This window comes from Felis catus, chromosome B1 (assembly GCF_018350175.1).
Source record: "Felis catus isolate Fca126 chromosome B1, F.catus_Fca126_mat1.0, whole genome shotgun sequence".
NCBI classification, from domain to species: Eukaryota; Metazoa; Chordata; class Mammalia; order Carnivora; family Felidae; genus Felis; species Felis catus.
In genome coordinates, this window is record NC_058371.1 from 45132882 (window position 1) to 45149964 (window position 17083).

The 17083-nt window shown below is 43.3% G+C and overlaps 2 long non-coding RNA genes across 2 annotated transcripts in view; one reads left to right on the plus strand and one right to left on the minus strand.

Moving 5' to 3' along the window:
* Positions 1–10231, plus strand: part of LOC102901096 — a 148760-nt gene extending 138529 nt beyond the window's left edge. The window contains exons 4-7 of the long non-coding RNA XR_006596526.1: positions 5094–5322; positions 5586–5663; positions 7274–9070; positions 9321–10231. This is a non-coding gene — a long non-coding RNA (uncharacterized LOC102901096). The remainder of the gene's footprint in view (positions 1–5093; positions 5323–5585; positions 5664–7273; positions 9071–9320) is intronic.
* LOC123384846 overlaps positions 1654–17083 on the minus strand; it is a 31654-nt gene continuing 16224 nt past the window's right edge. Inside the window, exons 2-3 of the long non-coding RNA XR_006596528.1 lie at positions 4919–6140; positions 1654–3646 (exon numbers count right to left, since the gene is read on the minus strand). This is a non-coding gene — a long non-coding RNA (uncharacterized LOC123384846). The remainder of the gene's footprint in view (positions 3647–4918; positions 6141–17083) is intronic.

Genomic DNA, 17083 nt, shown 5'->3' on the forward strand with positions numbered 1-17083 from the left:
TAACAAGTAGGCTGGAAAAGGGAGTCAGCCTTGAGGGTCCTGCTACCTTGACAAGGCAACATTTCTGAGGTTGAACTCCTAGAGAGACCTTCTTGGTGATGTGTGCTCAAGATCAAGTATTGTCCTTTAGGTAATAATAGTTAAACATGGAAACTGGAGATGACTTTATTTTATTTTATTTTACTTTTTTATTTTTATTTAAAAAAATTTTTTTTTCAACGTTTATTTATTTTTTGGGGGACAGAGAGAGACAGAGCATGAACGGGGGAGGGGCAGAGAGAGAGGGAGACACAGAATCAGAAACAGGCTCCAGGCTCTGAGCCATCAGCCCAGAGCCTGACGCAGGGCTCGAACCCACGGACCGCGAGATCGTGACCTGGCTGAAGTCGGACGCTTAACCGATTGCGCCACCCAGGCGCCCCATGGAGATGAGTTTAATCAGAAGTGAATGTCCCAGGAACTTGGAAGCTGGTGAGGACTGGGTGGCAGGGCTATTGATGGGACATGTTATCTTGAAATAAATTAGCAATCACTGAGCAATTTCTTTGTGAGTTTCAAACCTCAGGAATTAGTCTCTGCCCTCAAGATACTTAGAGTCTCCTACTCTCCCGCTGATTTTGGTGATAGAGCTACAAAGAACTATAGTGAAATAGGGAAGAGAGGTCGTTCCGACTGGGGCAAAGTCTGGATGTGGTTTCGAAGCTGGGCATCTGCTTATTCAGTCAACAAACCCTTCCGACGTCCTGCTTATTTTTTAATTTTTAATTTTTTTTAATGTTTATTTATTTTTGAGAGAGAGCGAGAGGGAGAGAGAGTGAGTGGGTCTGGGGTGCAGAGAGAGAGAGGGAGACACAGAATCTGAAGCAGGCTCCAGGCTCTGGGCTGTCAGCACAGAGCCCGACGCGGGGCTTGAACCCATGAACTGTGAGATCGTGAGCTGAGCTGAAGTCGGAGGCCTAACCCACTGAGCCACCCAGGCGCCCTGAAGTCCCGCTTCTAACCAGGCGCTGGCTCCCTGCCATCTGAAAACTCATGTCTGCTGCTGCCATGGAGCGGATTACAAGTGCAAGTGGTATCTCCATTCAAGTGACCTTTCTCTGCTCCCTGTCTCCAGTCTCTCCCCCAACACCAGCCCTCCTCCAGCCCTGAGGATGTGCCCCGAGAGAGCATTCAGAGGACAAAATCGCTCTTGGAGAACCTGGGCCCGCTTCCATGAATTGAAGGCTGAGGAGGGCTGGGATGGAGGTCCATGCAGCTGTGCAAGGGGTGCTGTTGTTATTGGCCTGGAAAGAGAGTGATCCCGCCTCTCTGCGGCCAGAGAGCCTGCTGCTTTGATTCGCGTGATCTGGCCGCTTGGGGGTTACAGGACTTTGAATAGTTGTCTTTGGACACTGGCAGGCCCCAGAGGAGAGAGGAAGGAGAGAAAGTGGGGAGATCGGGGCTTTGTCATATGGACAGTGAGCCGGATGGTGGCTCTGGTGGCTCCAGGGCACACGAGTCCCATCATTCGGCTTTCCAGTCGTTACCAACCTTCCGTCCTGCTCAATAAAGCTCCGCCCAGGAGAGAAGAGGACAGATTCCCTGATGGTACAATAGGCACTTTCCCAAATGCTACCTTCTTTCTGGCTGTAGCATCCCCGACAGGTGGGCATTTTTAGCTCTTTTTTTTTTTTTCCTTAAAACCAGTGGGGAGATCCACTTAGGGAAGGTAAGCAATGGGGTCAAGGTCACATATCTGGTAAGTCCTTTGAACCAAGGTCTAGCTAACCCTAAAGGTCATGCTCTTCAAAACTACATCAGGGGGCTTCTTGGCCTCTCTGGTGAAGCTGACCCTGATGGTAAGAGGTCTGGCCAGTTTCAGGGCCGGCCAGTTGGCAGAACTGGTCTTGAACCTGAGTCCTCTCCCGCTTCTTTCTGCTGCTGGCCACCTGACCCACAGGAAGTCCATCAAAAGTAAATACTTGTCCTCCCCGGCACATCTCCTCGCTGGCGAGTAAAAAGCTTTGGGGAATTTGGGACTCTGGAGAAGAGTAGATATTGCCACCTTGGAGATGTGTACCTATACGACTGGACTTGAGACAAAGCCGACTGTAGTCCTGGGAATCAGGTGGCCTAAGTCCAGAACCATTTCTGGGCACAGCGGTATGGTAGCTGGAGCTGCTTCGGTGCCTCGTCTGTACCTTTCTTCCCTCCAGCTTTGTCAGGGATTTCCACAGCTCTGCTTCTTATGCCCGCTGACATTACGGCCGAGTTGTCCTCTCCCTGTGTTTGCCCAGGCAGCACAATCGTCCTTGCGTCCCTCTTGGCCATGGCCGTCTTGGCCACGGCTGGGTACAAAGGGTGTTTTACGAACAAAACAGAAGAAAACAAAACACTCCCCCCGCCAGCCCCAAGACCCAGGGAAGTGGTTTGTTTCGGCTTAGCATCAGGGCGAGCTTCCGGGCCCGCACAATCACCCTCCATGGCTGAGCTGGAGAGCAGTCACTGCTGGGACCGTAAGGGGTGTGGTGCTAACGGAGGGACAGGGACAGGCAAGCAGGTCAGCCACACGGCAGGCTTGCCCCGAGGCACTTACACGTCTGCTCTGGGGGCCATCTGCCCTCTTTGGTGTGTGTTTGGAGGTGAAAACCTCTCCGGGGCGAGGTGCAGTCACATGCAGAGAAAGGTAAGAGACACACATCTCAGTTCCAGACCCACCACCTGTGGGACCCTAAGTCCCCGGCTCATTTCTCCCCTTTCGCTTTTTACATTTGTCAGTTGAGGGGCTGCATGGAGACACCGAGACGGGACTTTGCAAACAAAGCATCATGACACAGAAGGAAGGCATTGTAACTTTTGTGGGGCGGGGGGGGGGAGTCCCCATACTCTTGGTCTGACTTTGAGACATCCTCAGAGTTGTGCATCGTGTATTTGTGTTTTGAACGACGTGGTTCGGGCTCAACTGTATTGCTCCCAAATTCATATGTGGAAATCCTAACCCTTGGCACCTCAGCATGTGACTGTATTGGGAGATAGGGTCTTTAATGAGGTCATTAAAATGAGGTCATTGGGGCGGGCCCCAAGAGCATGATAGGTGTCCTTGTAAGAGAGAGAACGGGACACATACACAGAGGGAGAAGGTGGCCTTCTACAAGCCCAGGAGAGATGCGTCAGAAGGAATCAAGCCTACCAACATGTTGATCTTAGACTTCCGGCCTCCAGAGCTGCAAGGGAATAAATTTCTGTTGGTTAAGCCCCCCAGTCTGTGGTATGTCGTTATGGCAGCTGGAGCAAAGCAATAGACACAGAGATGATTTAATAGCCATCTTATTAGAGACACCTCGGGAAATTTCAGATCACCCACTCAGAGAACAGGAGCTGATCGAGGGGACCGTCTTCCGAGTCTTCTGAGTCCCTCCTCCTCGGGAGGACTTCTCCTTTGTGCTCTTGTATTTAATCGTCCTATTAACCCTGTGAATTTGGGATTACAAATTCCAATTTATTGACGAGGAAACCGAAGCCCGGAGGCTTATGTGACTTGACCCAAGCCACCCTGCTAATTTCAGCAGAACCAGGAGTTCTAGAGGTTGAGTTGCGTAAATGCTCTGCTTGGGACCAGCCCGGCCAACGTAACTTGAGGCTTGCCACCAGCTGCCAAGGTGACCTGCTGGAAGAGCAATTTGGAAAAAATAAAGAAGGTGAGGCACAAGGAAGAATTTCAAAGCCTTTCCCTAATCAGGACGAATGGCTGCGAGCCTGAGGTGTGCGCAGATAGCCTGCCACATCTCAGAACGCAGCTCTTGCCACAAGCCAATGCCTCGCTGGCTCTGAAATTTATGCTGGAATTTAGACAGAGAACACAAATCATCGTAATCTCCCGATGAAAGATCACTGTCTCTGCAAATGCATTACCTGCTTGGAAAGCGACATGTTAAAAAATACTGATAATATATGGGCACAGGGAGAGCGATTTCCATGCCTGGGCTCCTCCAGCTAAAATACGCACACCTGCACAAGAGGCGGCAGATGACAAAGTAAGTCACCGGGGCCCAGGAGCAGCTTCTGTGTCGAGCTGTGGCTCTGACACTCCAAACAAAAGACCCTGCAAGCCTATGGAGCAGTCTCCCCCCACCACCTCCAACATGGGGCGCCTTGGATGCCGGAGGCCCGAGTGGGGGGCTTGTGATTCCATCCTTCCCACCCCCGGTCAGGATGCCCTTGGTCTTTTCTGCAGGAGGGAGACGTGGGAGGAGGAACTGGAGCAACTGATGGGCCTCAGAGCTGGAGGAAGCTTCCAGAATGAGTTAGAGGGACCACCCCGTTCACTTCCCTCCCTCTCTCACCCCTCCCAAGTGCTCGGTAAGCAGCCCTGTGGGGGCCTCCTTCGCGTGGAGATAAGATACAAAGACAGCCCTTAGCTGTGGGGGCACAGGCCTGTGACTGCTGGAAAGGCTGCCCTCCTGTCTCCCCACCTCTCCCTTTCCTCAGGCAGCTCCAAGACATAACAGCGCGGGGGAGAGTGTGGGCTTGGAGTCAGACAGACCGGCTTTCTGTGGCCGTGACTCCAACTTCCCGACTAATTGGCAGCATGACCTTGGGCATGTCCCCTCCCTCGCTCGCTAAGCCTCAGCTTCTTCCGGGCACCACCCGCCTCCCTCTCCCAGCGCCCAGCCACTTGGCTTGTGGCTCAAGGTTACAGCTTGGTCTTTGCGACACGGGCGCCCTGTCTTCCTCCGCAGTGTGCTGTGAGTGCCAAGGCCGGCTTTCCTCCATGCCTCTGCTCAGGGAGAAGCAATTCGGAGTCTAATGGGCCTGCGGAACAGGTGCATCCCTCTTGCTGGAAACATTACTGCATAAACAAAGCGAAAAGAACCCAAACCCAAGTACATTGTCCTAAAGGGGGAAATAATACTTCAAAATGGCCAGAATGTTTACCGACCCAGTGAAGGGAAAACAGCAATGCTGCGCTGAGCCTCGCTCTCCCCGTCCTGGGCTGGAGAGTGAGCCTCTGCCGGCTAGGCGGCAGCTCCCAGGCTGGTGCTTGTCCTTCAGAGGGGTGCGCTGGTGGCAAAGGAGTCTAAGGGTATCTTCTCGGCCATTTTATTTCCTGACAGAAATGAGAAAGAGCCTAAGGAGTACCGTCTGCGGAGAGGCCAGCTTGGAAGAACCTGTGTTTGCAGCAAAGGCGGATGGCGGTCAGAAGACGGCCTCGTGGGGTCTCTGCCAGGCCTGTTTGGAGGACCGGGCGGCTGAGGGACTGGAGTGCAGGGCTGCTGGATCCGTGTCTGCTGGATCGGTCTGGCCTCTCCAAGCGCGGTTCGGCCTCGCGAAGCTGTGCAACAGGTGCGTGGGGCACCTGCCCCTCCCCCTTCCCGGAGCCCACTTCCCATTCACCATCGTTCTCCAGAATGGTTTCTGGCTCCATAAAACCAAAGGCATTTGGCGCATAAAACCAAACACCTTTTGTGTGATGGCCTTCTCGTCATGAGTTAATAAGATACAGAATGAATGAGCACGGCCTCTGCGCTCCTGGTTTCCCTATATAGTCGCGACGGGGTGGGAGAGTGGTCGTCCCGCCCCTCTGGGTTATCTTCAGTGTCTTTCAGGTCTGGTCCCATTTCATCTGGCTTTCTCCTCCCGTGGAGTGATAAGCTCTTCAAACAGACATTCCTTCCTTGTGCCCGGTAAGGCTTAGTGGAAGCACAAAGCAAGAAGAGGTGTGGGTAAAGACAGAGAAAACTAAGTGGACAGGGAGAGATTGGAGGCCTGCACAGCATGACCGGGACCGCATTTTGGGCAGGTGTGAGATAACGCACATACAAATGTAACACTCATTCATCTAAAGGTATTTGAGGGCCATTTTGTGTCAGTCACAGTAAATAAATATAAGCAAACGAAAAGTTGCGCCTTCACCCTCGTGGAGCATATATGAAAGAATCACAGAAGTCATGTAAAGGTGAGAGCTGTAGAAATGCCAAAGGGTGTTACCTCATCCTATGAGAGCATCAAATAGTAGCATTTGATCAAATTAGGGAAATCAGAGAAGGCTTCCCTGAGGAAGTGATACTTGAGATCTGAAGGTTGACTGGGAGTTCACCTGTTGAATTGGAAAAGGAGAAGCATCTCAGTTGGGCAGGGCAGCCTGGGGCCCGAGAACATATCTATAATAGACAGAAACAGCAAAGGGTTACAATGAAGAGTATGTAAAGGACGGTTACAGATCGACTAGAAGAGCACAAAGCAATCTCCTGAAAATAGGCAAAAGACACACAAAAATAATGGAAGGAAACATATGTGGCTGATAAACACATATAGAGATGTTCAGTCTAATTAGTGATCAGGGAACTGCCGATACCATTTTACAGCATTGACTGGCAATGATTAAAAGGCTGACAACTTACATGTAGAATTAAAAAAAAAATGACCCAAAAAACCAAGCTCATAGCTACAGAGAACAGATTGGTGGTTGCTTGGGAGTGAAAAGGAGTCACAGGTTACAGACTTCCAGTTATAAAATCAGTAAGTCCCGGGGATAGGATGTACAGGTGACTACAGTTAATAATACTGTATTGCATACTTGAAAGTTGCTAAAAGAGTAGGCCCTAAAAGATCTCATCACAAGAAAGAAAATTCTGTAACTGTGTGTGGGGACAAATGTCAACTACACTTACTGTGGTGGTCATTTCACCATATATACAAATATTGAATCATTATGTTGTACACTCGAAACTACTCTAATGCTATAAGTCAAGTATACCTCAATAAAAAAAATAAACAGCTGACCATACCAAGTGTTGCAGAGAATATGGAACCATGGGGTCTTTTACACATGTCTGGTGGGGGTGTGAACCAGGGCAACCACTTTGGCAGTCAGCTTCCAAGTGCTTCCTAAAGCCAAACATAAAACCAACCCATATGTCCATCAATGCACACCAAGAAATGTACCGAGGGGCGTATGTAAGAATGTTCATGGCAGTACTGTTTAATCAAAAACCAAGCAAACCAGGAAACAATGTGATTGGTGATCAACAGAAGAGTGGGTAAGTAAACTACAGTATGTCCACACAATGGCATACTGACAATTAAACAGATGGACAACCATAACATGCAACAATATGGATAAACTCTAGTAATGTAATATTAAATAGAAAACAAGTCTCCAAATAATATAGTATGAACTATCATTATAAAGTCAAAACAGCTAGAATTACTTCTAGAAATATGTGCTGTATTTTACACACACACACACACACACACACACTCTCTCTCTCTCTCTCTCTCTCTCTCTCAACAGTAAGACAAGGGAATGGTAAACACAAGATTCAGGATGATGGCTGGTAACCAGGATGACGAGATGTGAGGTCACCAGATGGTTTGCTGTAGATTGTTTGCTTTTGTTTTGGTCAGCGGGATTATGAGTGCTCATGACATTGCAAAAAAATTACTTATCAACCTGAAGAAATAAATAAGTAAATAAGCCACCCTATATCTGAGCAATGATGACAGTGAGTCATTAAGTGAAGATTATGATTGATACAATTCTGCTTCTCTGAGATTAGAAAAAAAAAGTCATGTACTTGGGGGAGGGGATGAGAAAAAGCCACATGCCTGAGAGAGGAGTGTGTGAGGTAAGGGATGGGGCTCAGGTGAGAGGTAGGGGAGAGAGCTATGTAGGATCTCATAGGGCCTGTTAATGACTTGGATTTAACGGGGTGGTATGATGACATGGTCTTTATATTTCAAAGGTCTCATTCTGGCTGCATCGTGGGTATTTTATTAGTGGTGGTCAGAGAGAATATGGGGAAGGCTGGTTGGGAGGCTGTATCGACTGTAGGTAAGAGCTGATGGTAGCATGGATTAAGGTGAGATAATGAGAGAAGCAGGTGAATTTAAATAACAGTAAGTAAAACTGATAATTTTAGATAGAACATGGGGCATGAGAGTCAATGATGATGCCTCCATTTTATTTGTGAAGGAGGTGGATGGTGGGCTATTTACTGAGAAGAAAGTGAGTTTAGTTTTGACTATGTTGGATTTGGATGCTTTTGAGATATGCCAGTGGGCAGCTGGATATTGGGCTCCATAACTTCCATGGAATCTGAGTTAGCTGAGGATGTACAAGGGAGTCATGGATATGTGGGTGGGGATTAAAATTGTGGAAATTGATAAGATTACCTAGAAAGAAACAGTGTAGTGAGAAGAAAGCTGTTGTAAAAACAAAATTTAAGTAGACAATTAAATTAAAACAGGCCACGCATATCCTGTGATGAAAGTGTATCATGAATCAAAGATTATGATTAATCTAGTTTAAAAAAATCAGGGTCTAAGAAACAAAACATATGAATATATGGGAGGGGAGAAAAAAGAGAGAGTGAAACAAACCAAAAGATACTTTTTACCATAGAGAACAAACTGAGGGTTGATGGAGGGAGTGGGTGGGGGTTGGGCGAGATGGGTGATGAATGACAGGTATGAAGGAGGGTACTTGTCATGATGAGCACTGGGTATTGTATGTAAATGATGAATCACTGAATTCTATTCCTGAAACCAATATTGCATTGTATGTTAACTAACTAGAATTTAAATAAAAAATTGAAAAAAAAAATCAAGGTCTGGCATTTGGAGAAATCTTGACTTTTCCAGGAGGGAAAGAAAGCCAGTCGGCCTAGGGTACAGAGGGGTGTGGGTGGTGGGAGGTGAGGTGGGCTGAGGAAGGAGATAGGGGATAGATCATCCAGCATGTCATAGAGCATGTTCAGGATTTGGTCTTTATTCTGGAAATATTAAGAAAGATTTAAAGCTTTAAAATTTTTGTTTCAACTTAACGTTTTTTAATTATTTATGTTTGCTTTTAAATCAACCTTATTAAGGTATATTATAATTTACATACCATAACATTTTGTATTTTATTATTTATCTATTTATTTGCACCCATTTTACATGTACACTTTGGTGAGATTTCACAGGTATATATTCCCATGTAACCACTACTGCAATCAAGATATAGAACATTTCCATCACCGTCCACCCTGCCGATTTCTCTTGTGCACCATTTGGAATCACGGATGCCCTTCCCCCATGCTAACCCCAGGTAACCACTGATGTCTTTTCTGTTATTAAGCACTAGCTTTGCTTATTCTGGAATTCATGTAAATGGAATCATGCAGTGTGCTCTTTTGTGTATGGCTTTGTTCCCACTTATCAAAATGTTTTTTAGATTCATCCACACTATTGCAAGTATCAGAGGTTCATTCTTTTTATTGCAAGTATCCCACTGGGTGGCTATGCCATAGATTAAGTAACCCACTCACTGATTGTTGGACATTTGCATTTTTTTCCAGGCTTTGCTATTATGTAGAAAGCTGCTATTAATATTCATGTATGTCTTCACGTGAACACATGCTTTCATTTATCTTGGATATATATCTACAACTGACATTTCTGGGTGCTAAGGTAAATGTAAACTTTACAAGGAACTGCCAAGAGTTTGCCAAAGTAGTTACATCGTTTTCCGCTTCCATCAGCAACCTATGAGATTTTCAGTTGCCACATGTCTTTGCCAATACTTGATATTGTTCATCTTCTGAATTTTAGCCTTTCTACTTGGTGTGATATGGCATAGGTCAGTGGTTTTAGTTTGTATAGCTCTGATGACTAATACTGTTAAGTGTCTTCTGGGAAGTGTCTGCTCAACTGTTCCGTCCATTATTTATTTCATTGACGTCTCTTTTACTGAGTCATAGAAGTTCCATATGTATTCTGCACAAGAGTCTTCTGTCATGTATATCTTTAGTTTTCTGCCAATCTGTGGATAGTATCTTTTCGATTTTCAAACTTTTTAACAGGGTTCACTTAAGAACAGAAATTTGTAAATGTGATGAAATTCGATTAAGGTATTTTCCTAGAAGTGTTGTAGTTTCAGCTTTTACACTTAGCTTTATGACACATGTTGAGTTAATATTTGTGAATGGTGTGAGGTCAGGGTTGAGGTTCATTAAAAAAAAAAAAAAGGATATTTAGTTGTTCTAGCACCACTGTTGAGAAAACTATCCTTTCCCACTCACTTATATTTCTATCTGTGTCAAAAATTAATTAGCCATATATGGATGGATCTATTTCTGCATTCTTTATTCTGTACCAGTGATCCATATATATAGAAATATGATAGATCACACTGTTTAGATTACTGTGGCTTTATAAGTCTTGAAATCAGTTAGTGTAAGTCTTCTAAATATTTTATTTTTTGAAAAAAATTGTTTTGTTATTCCAGGTCCTTTGAATTTTCATACATTTTTTTGACATCTAAAAATTTTTATTATTTTTAAATTTTCTAATTAAAAAATTGTTTTAATGTTTATTTTTGAAGGAGAGAGAGAGAGAGAGAGAGAGAGAGAGAGAGAGAGACAGAGCATAGTGGGGGAGGAGCAGAGAGAGAGGGAGACACAGAATCCAAAGCAGGCTCCAAGCTCTGAGTTGTCAGCACAGAGCCTGATGCACGGACCACAGATCCAAAGTCGGACCTGAGCCAAAGTCGGACACTTAACTAACTGAGTCACCCAGGTGCCTCTTCATTTTCTAATTTTTAAATTTGTAAAAGAAATTATGGTAAATTTCACATTACATAAAATTTACCACCTTAATTATTTTTGCCTTTCATTTCTTTTTTTTTTATTCAAGTATAATTAACATGCAGCGTTATATACATTACTCAGTGCTTATCATGGTAAGTGTATACTTAATCCCCTTCACCTATTTCCCCCAGTCCCCCTGGCCACCTCCCCTCTGGCAACCACCAATTTGTTCTCTGTATTTAAGAGTCTGTTTTTTTGTATGTCCTTTTTTTTTCTTTATTTGCTCATTTGCTCTGTTTCTTAAATTCCACATATGAGTGAAATTATATGATATTTGTCTTTCTCTGACTGACTTATTTCATTTAGCGTTATACTCTCTAGTTCCATCCATGTTGTTACAAATGACAAGATTTCATTCTTTTATGGCTAATATTCCATTATACAAATACATTTTAAAATCAGGTTGTAAAAAATCCAGCTTGGATTTTGTTTGGGATTGCTTTGCATCCATAGATAAATTGGGGGGGGGGAGTCCTATCTTAACACTGGCTCTTCCACTGAATGAACATCATATATTTCTACATTTAGAGGCCTTCTTTAATTTATTTCAGCCATGTCATATACTTTTTAGCATTTAAGACTTGCCCAAATGTTGTTAAATTTATTCCTAAATATTTCATATTTTTATGCTGTTGTGAATGGTGTTTTAAAAATTTCAATTTCATGTTATCCTTGTTACCAGAAAATGTATAATTGATTTTTGTATGTTGACCTTGTATCCTGTGACTTTGCTAAATTAATATATTATTAGTTAAACATTTGAAACATTTTCAAGAATTTGTTTGAATTTGAACTTTTCATCTGGGCTGCCAAATCATTGACATAAAGTTGTGCACAATATTTTCTCATCCTTTTAATGTCTGTAGGATTTGTAGTGATGTCCTTTTTTTCACAAATCATATTGGTTATTTGTATCTTTCATATTTACCCCCATTTCTTTATCACTGGTTTTCATTAATTGGATTATATTGCACTTTTATATTGTTTTCATTGTATTTATCCTGCTTTGGATTAACTAAGTCTTTTGGCTTTGTGCATTCATAGTTTTCATTAAACTTGGAAAAAATTGATCATTATTTCTTCAAATATTTTTTCTGCTCTCCATATTATTGCAGGGCTCTAATTATCTAGTAACTGCTTGATATTATTCACCAGGTCATTGAGGCTCTGTTCATTTTTTTCAGCTTTTATTTTTATTTTCTCTATCCTTCAGTTTGGGTAGTTTCTATTGCTATTTTAAAGTTCACTGCTTTTTTTCTTTTGTGGTATCTAATCTACTGTCTAAATGCCAGTGTAATGTTTTTATTTAGGGTAACATATTTTTCAATTATGCAACTTACATTTCATTCTTTTAAAATATTTCCTTTAGGGATGCCTGGGTGGCTCAGTCGGTTAAGCATCCGACTTCGGCTCAGGTCATGATCTCGTGGTTTGTGAGTTTGAGCCCTGTGTCGGGCTCCGTGCTGACAGCTCGGAGCCTGGAGCCTGCTTCAGATTCTGTGTCTCCCTCTCTCTCTGCCCCTCTCCTGCTCATGCTCTGTCTTTCTCTGTCTCAAAAATAAATAATAAAAAAAAACCATTATAAAATATTTCCTTTAGTCTTCCTTGAGTTTATGTATTTCTTTAAAATCTTGTGCATTGTTATATAGGCATTTAAAAATCTTTGTCAGCTTAGGGGTGCCTGGGTAGCTCAGTTGGTTAAGTGACTTTTGGTTTGGGCTCAGGTCATGATGTCATGGTTCCTGGGTTTGAGCCCTCATCAGCTGACAGTGAGGAGACTGCTTGGGGCTCTCTCTCTCTCTCTCTCTCTCTCTCTCTCTCTCCCCTCTCTCTCTGCCCTCTCCCACTTTTGCTTTCTCTATCTTAAAATAAATAAATAAAAACTTAAAAAAATTCTTTTTGTCAGCTTGTTTTGCCATCTCTCTTATTTCTAGACCTCTTTCTTTGGTTTGACTTTTCTCCCAAATAGTTTTCTCATATATAATAGTTCTTCCCCCCCTCCACAATGTTTATTTATTTTTGAGAGACAGAGCTTGAGCAGGAGACAGAGAGGGAGACACAGAATCCAAAGCAGGCTCCAGGCTCCGAGCTCTCAGCACAGAGCCCGATGTGGGGCTCGATCTCATGAACCATGAGAGCAAGACCTGAGCTGAAGTTGGATGCTAACCGACTGAGCCACCCAGACACCCCTCATTTTTAGTAGTTCTTGACTAGATGTTGGATATTTAGGATAGAATGTCAAGTTTCTGGATTTTGTTGTTATCATATATAGATTGTGAAATTTGTTTTGACCTGCAGTTTTCAATTTCTTATAAATCAAGATTGGAGGGGCCAACATGGCAGAGAAGGAGGGGGATCCATACTTCCCATGTCTCTCAAACAAAGAAGGGTTGAAGCCAAAGGACTTTGAACCCCAAGAGGAAAAGAGGAAAAGAGACTGAGTCTACCAGGGAGACACTGGGACAACCTAATGGGCCATATGTGGGTGATGGCAAACTGGGGGAGAAAAAATGGGCTGCATAGGCATGGAGGGGAGGGATCCCCTTCTGCGGAGAGACAAAGGGAAGAGAAAGAGCGTCTGGGGAAGTGTAGGACTGTATCTGGACAAGAGAAAAACCTCTGACTGGGACTGAAAGGGATCCCATCTCTAACTGCTGGGCTTTCTCTGGGCTGGGGCCATCTGTTCTGTTTGCACACCTGGGGAGGAGGGGAGTCAACCCTGGGCTCAGTAGCTAGGTCAGGGGCGCAGTCCGCAGTAGGAGAAAGCAGTCCCCTCCCCTAAAGTTCTGCGGCACAGGACAAAACCAGCCAGGGACCACATATCCGGTGGCAGAGAGGCGCTTCCCCAGTGCCAGGGTGCGTGGAGCCAGAGTTTAAATCTCAGCCAAGCGCCAGGGCACAGGAGTCAGCGGAGCAAAACAGACCGCCTTGTCTGTGCCCACGGCACAGTGAGGACAGCTCGAAAGGAGTGATTTAGGACACCAGGTCCGTGGAGAAGAGACTGGGAGGTCACCATTATTCTCCCCACCATCACCAAAGCGGGGCCTCAGGAATCGGACAGCGGGGCCCACAGTGGAGATGGGACCTGCCTACATCAAACCACGCGACTCGGCACTGGGTAGCTGTGTATCTACTGGAGCGGGATAGATGTTGAGGAACCAGACAGCCCCCTCCTCCAGACCAGCGCTGCTGCACTGCCTGGATTAATTCTAGGACAATTCTTGTTTTTTTAGATATATTCTTCCTTCCTTTTCTCCTTCTTATCTCTTCCCTCCTCTAGGCTGGTTACTTTGGTTGTTGGTTTTTTTAAGCAGACATATTTAATCCATTCTCTTGATAAATGTTCTACACCTCCTTCTTTACTTTCCTTTCTCTCTTTGGATTAAGCCATTTAGTTCCTCTGCCTGGTCAATGTTTATTTTTTCTTCTTCCTTGCCCCTGTCATCTCTCTCTTTGTATGTGCTCTTCCATCAGCACTACCTCCACCCTGTTCTTTACTTGTGCTGGTGTTTCTGGTTTTTTGGCTTTTGGATTTTTTTGTTGGTTTGTTTGTTCATTCGTTTGTTAGTTTTATTTGTTTGTGTGTTTTTGTTTCCTGTTTGTTTGTCTCTTTGTTTTCCTTTCCAGGGCTACTTGGAGGAATAAATCAAAGCATACCTGGTGGAGGGTCCAAAGCATCACTATGAGGAGGGAAGTAAAATAATTAAAGCCACAACAACAGAGAGCAAGTAACACTCTCCAAAAAAACACCTCCTGAAGGGCAGGCCCTGGACAGTGTATGACCTCCTTTTAATACAGCAGTGCTCACAGGTGCAGAGCACATAACAAACTTTTAAGACTCATAAGGGACAGAAAACTAGCCAAAATGACGAAACAGAAGAGTTTTCCTTAAAAGAAATTCCAGGAAGAAGTGACAGCTAAAGAATTGATCAAAACAGATATAAGCAATATAACTGAACAAGAATTTAGAATAATAGCCATAAGATTAATCGCTGGGCTTGAGAAAGGCATAGAAGACAGCAGAGAATCTATTGTTGCAGAGATCAAGGAATTAAAAAATAGTCATGATGAATTAAAAAACGCTATAAATGAGGTGCAAAATAAAATGGCAGTGGCCACAGCACAGATTGAAGAAGCAGAGGGGAAAATTGGTGAATTAGAAGATAAAATTATGAAAAAAGAGGAAGCTGAGAAAATGAGAGATAAAAAAAATCCAGGATCACGAGGGGAGAATTAGAGAACTAAGTGATTCAATCAAATGGAACAATATCCATATCATAGGAATTCCAGAAGAAGAAGAAGAGAGAGAAAAGGGCTGAAAGTGTACTTGAACAAATCATAGCTGAGAACTTCCCCAATCTGGGGAAGGAAACAGACTTTGAAATCCAAAAGGCACAGAGAACTCCCTTCAGACATAATTTGGATTGATCTTCTGCAAGACATACCATAGTGAAACTGGCAAAATGCAAGAATAAAGAGAGAATTCTGAAAGCAGCTAGGGATAAATGGGCCTCAACACACACAGGTAGACACATAAGGGTAGTAGCATACCTATCTACTGAAACTTGCCAGGCCAGAAAGGAATGGCAGGAAATCTTCAATGTGATGAACAGGAAAAATATGCAGCCGAGAATCCTTTATCCAGCAAGTCTGTCATTTAGAATAGAAGGAGAGATAAAGGTTTTCCCAAACAAACAAAAACTGAAGGAATTCATCACCACTAAACCAGCCCTACAAAAGATCCTAAGGGGGATTCTGTGAGTGAAATGTTGCAAGGACCACAAAGTACCAGAGACATCACTACAGGCATGAAACCCACAGACATCACAATAACTCTAAACTCATATCTTTCAATAATAACACTGAATGTAAATGGACTAAATGCTCCAACCAAAAGACATAGGGTATCAGAATGGATAAAAAAAACAAGACCCATCTATTTGCTGTCTACAAGAGACCCATTTTAGACCTGAGGACACCTTCAGATTGAAAGTGAGGGGATGGAGAGCTAACTATCAAGCTACTGGAAGTCAAAAGAAAGCTGGAGTAGCCATACTTATATCAGACAAACTAGACTTTAAATTAAAGGCTGTAACAAGAGATGAAGAAGGGCATTATATAATAATTACAGGGTCTATTCATCAGGAAGAGCTAACAATTATAAATGTCTATGCACCGAATTCGAAGCACCCAAATATATAAAATAATTAACCACAAACATAAGCAATCTTATTGGCAAGAATGTGGTAATTGCAGGGGACTTGAATACTCCACTTACAACAATGGACAGATCATCTAGATAGAAAATCAGTAAAGTAACAATGGCCCTGAATGATACACTGGACCAAATGGACCTGACAGATATATTTAGAACTCTACATCCTAAAGCAGCAGAATATACTTTTCTCCAGTACACATGGAACATTCTCCAAGATAGATCACATACTGGGTCACAAAACAGCCCTAAATAAATACAAAAGAATTGAGATCATACCATAGACACTTTCAGGTCACAATGCTATGAAACTTGAAATCAACCACAGGAAAAAGTCTGAAAAATCTCCAAAAGCATGGATGTTAAAGAACATCCTACTAAAGAACGAGTGGGACAGCCAGGCAATTAGAGAAGAAATTTAAAAATATAGGGAAACAAATGAAAATGAAAACACAACAATCCAAACCCTTTGGGATGCAGCAAAGGCAGTCTTAAGAGGAAATTATATTGCAATCCAGGCCTATCTCAAGAAACAAGAAAAATCCCCAATACAAAATGTAACAGCACACCTAAAGGAACTAGAGGCAGAACAGCAAAAACACTCAAAACCCAGCAGCAGAAGAAAAATAATAAAGATCAGAGCAGAAATAAACAATATATAGTCCAAAAAAAAAAAAAAAGACAGAACAGATCAATGAAAATAAGAGTTGGTTTTTTCAAAAAATAAAGTGATAAACCTCTAGCCAGGCTTCTCAAAAAGAAAAGAGTGAGGACCCAAATAGATAAAATCACAAATGAAAATGGATTTTTTACAACCAATCCCTCAGAAATACAAGCAATTAGCAGGGAATACTATGAAAAATTATATGCTGACAAACTAGACAACTTGGAAGAAATGGACAAATTCCTAAACACCCACACACTACCAAAACTCAAATGGGAAAAAATAGAAAATTTGAACAGACCCATAACTAGTGAATAAATGGAATCGGTTATCAAAAATCTCCCAACAAATAAGAGTCCTGGACCAGATGGCTTCCCTGGGGAATTCTACCAGACATTTAAAGCAGAGTTAATACCTATCCTTCTCAAGCTGTTCCAAAAAATAGAAATGGAAGGAAAACTTCCGGACTCATTCTATGAAGCCAGCATTACTTTGATTCCCAAACCAGACACAGACCCAGCAAAAAAAGAGAACTACAGGCCAATATCCCTGATGATTATGGATGCAAAAAATTCTCAGCAAGATACTAGCAAA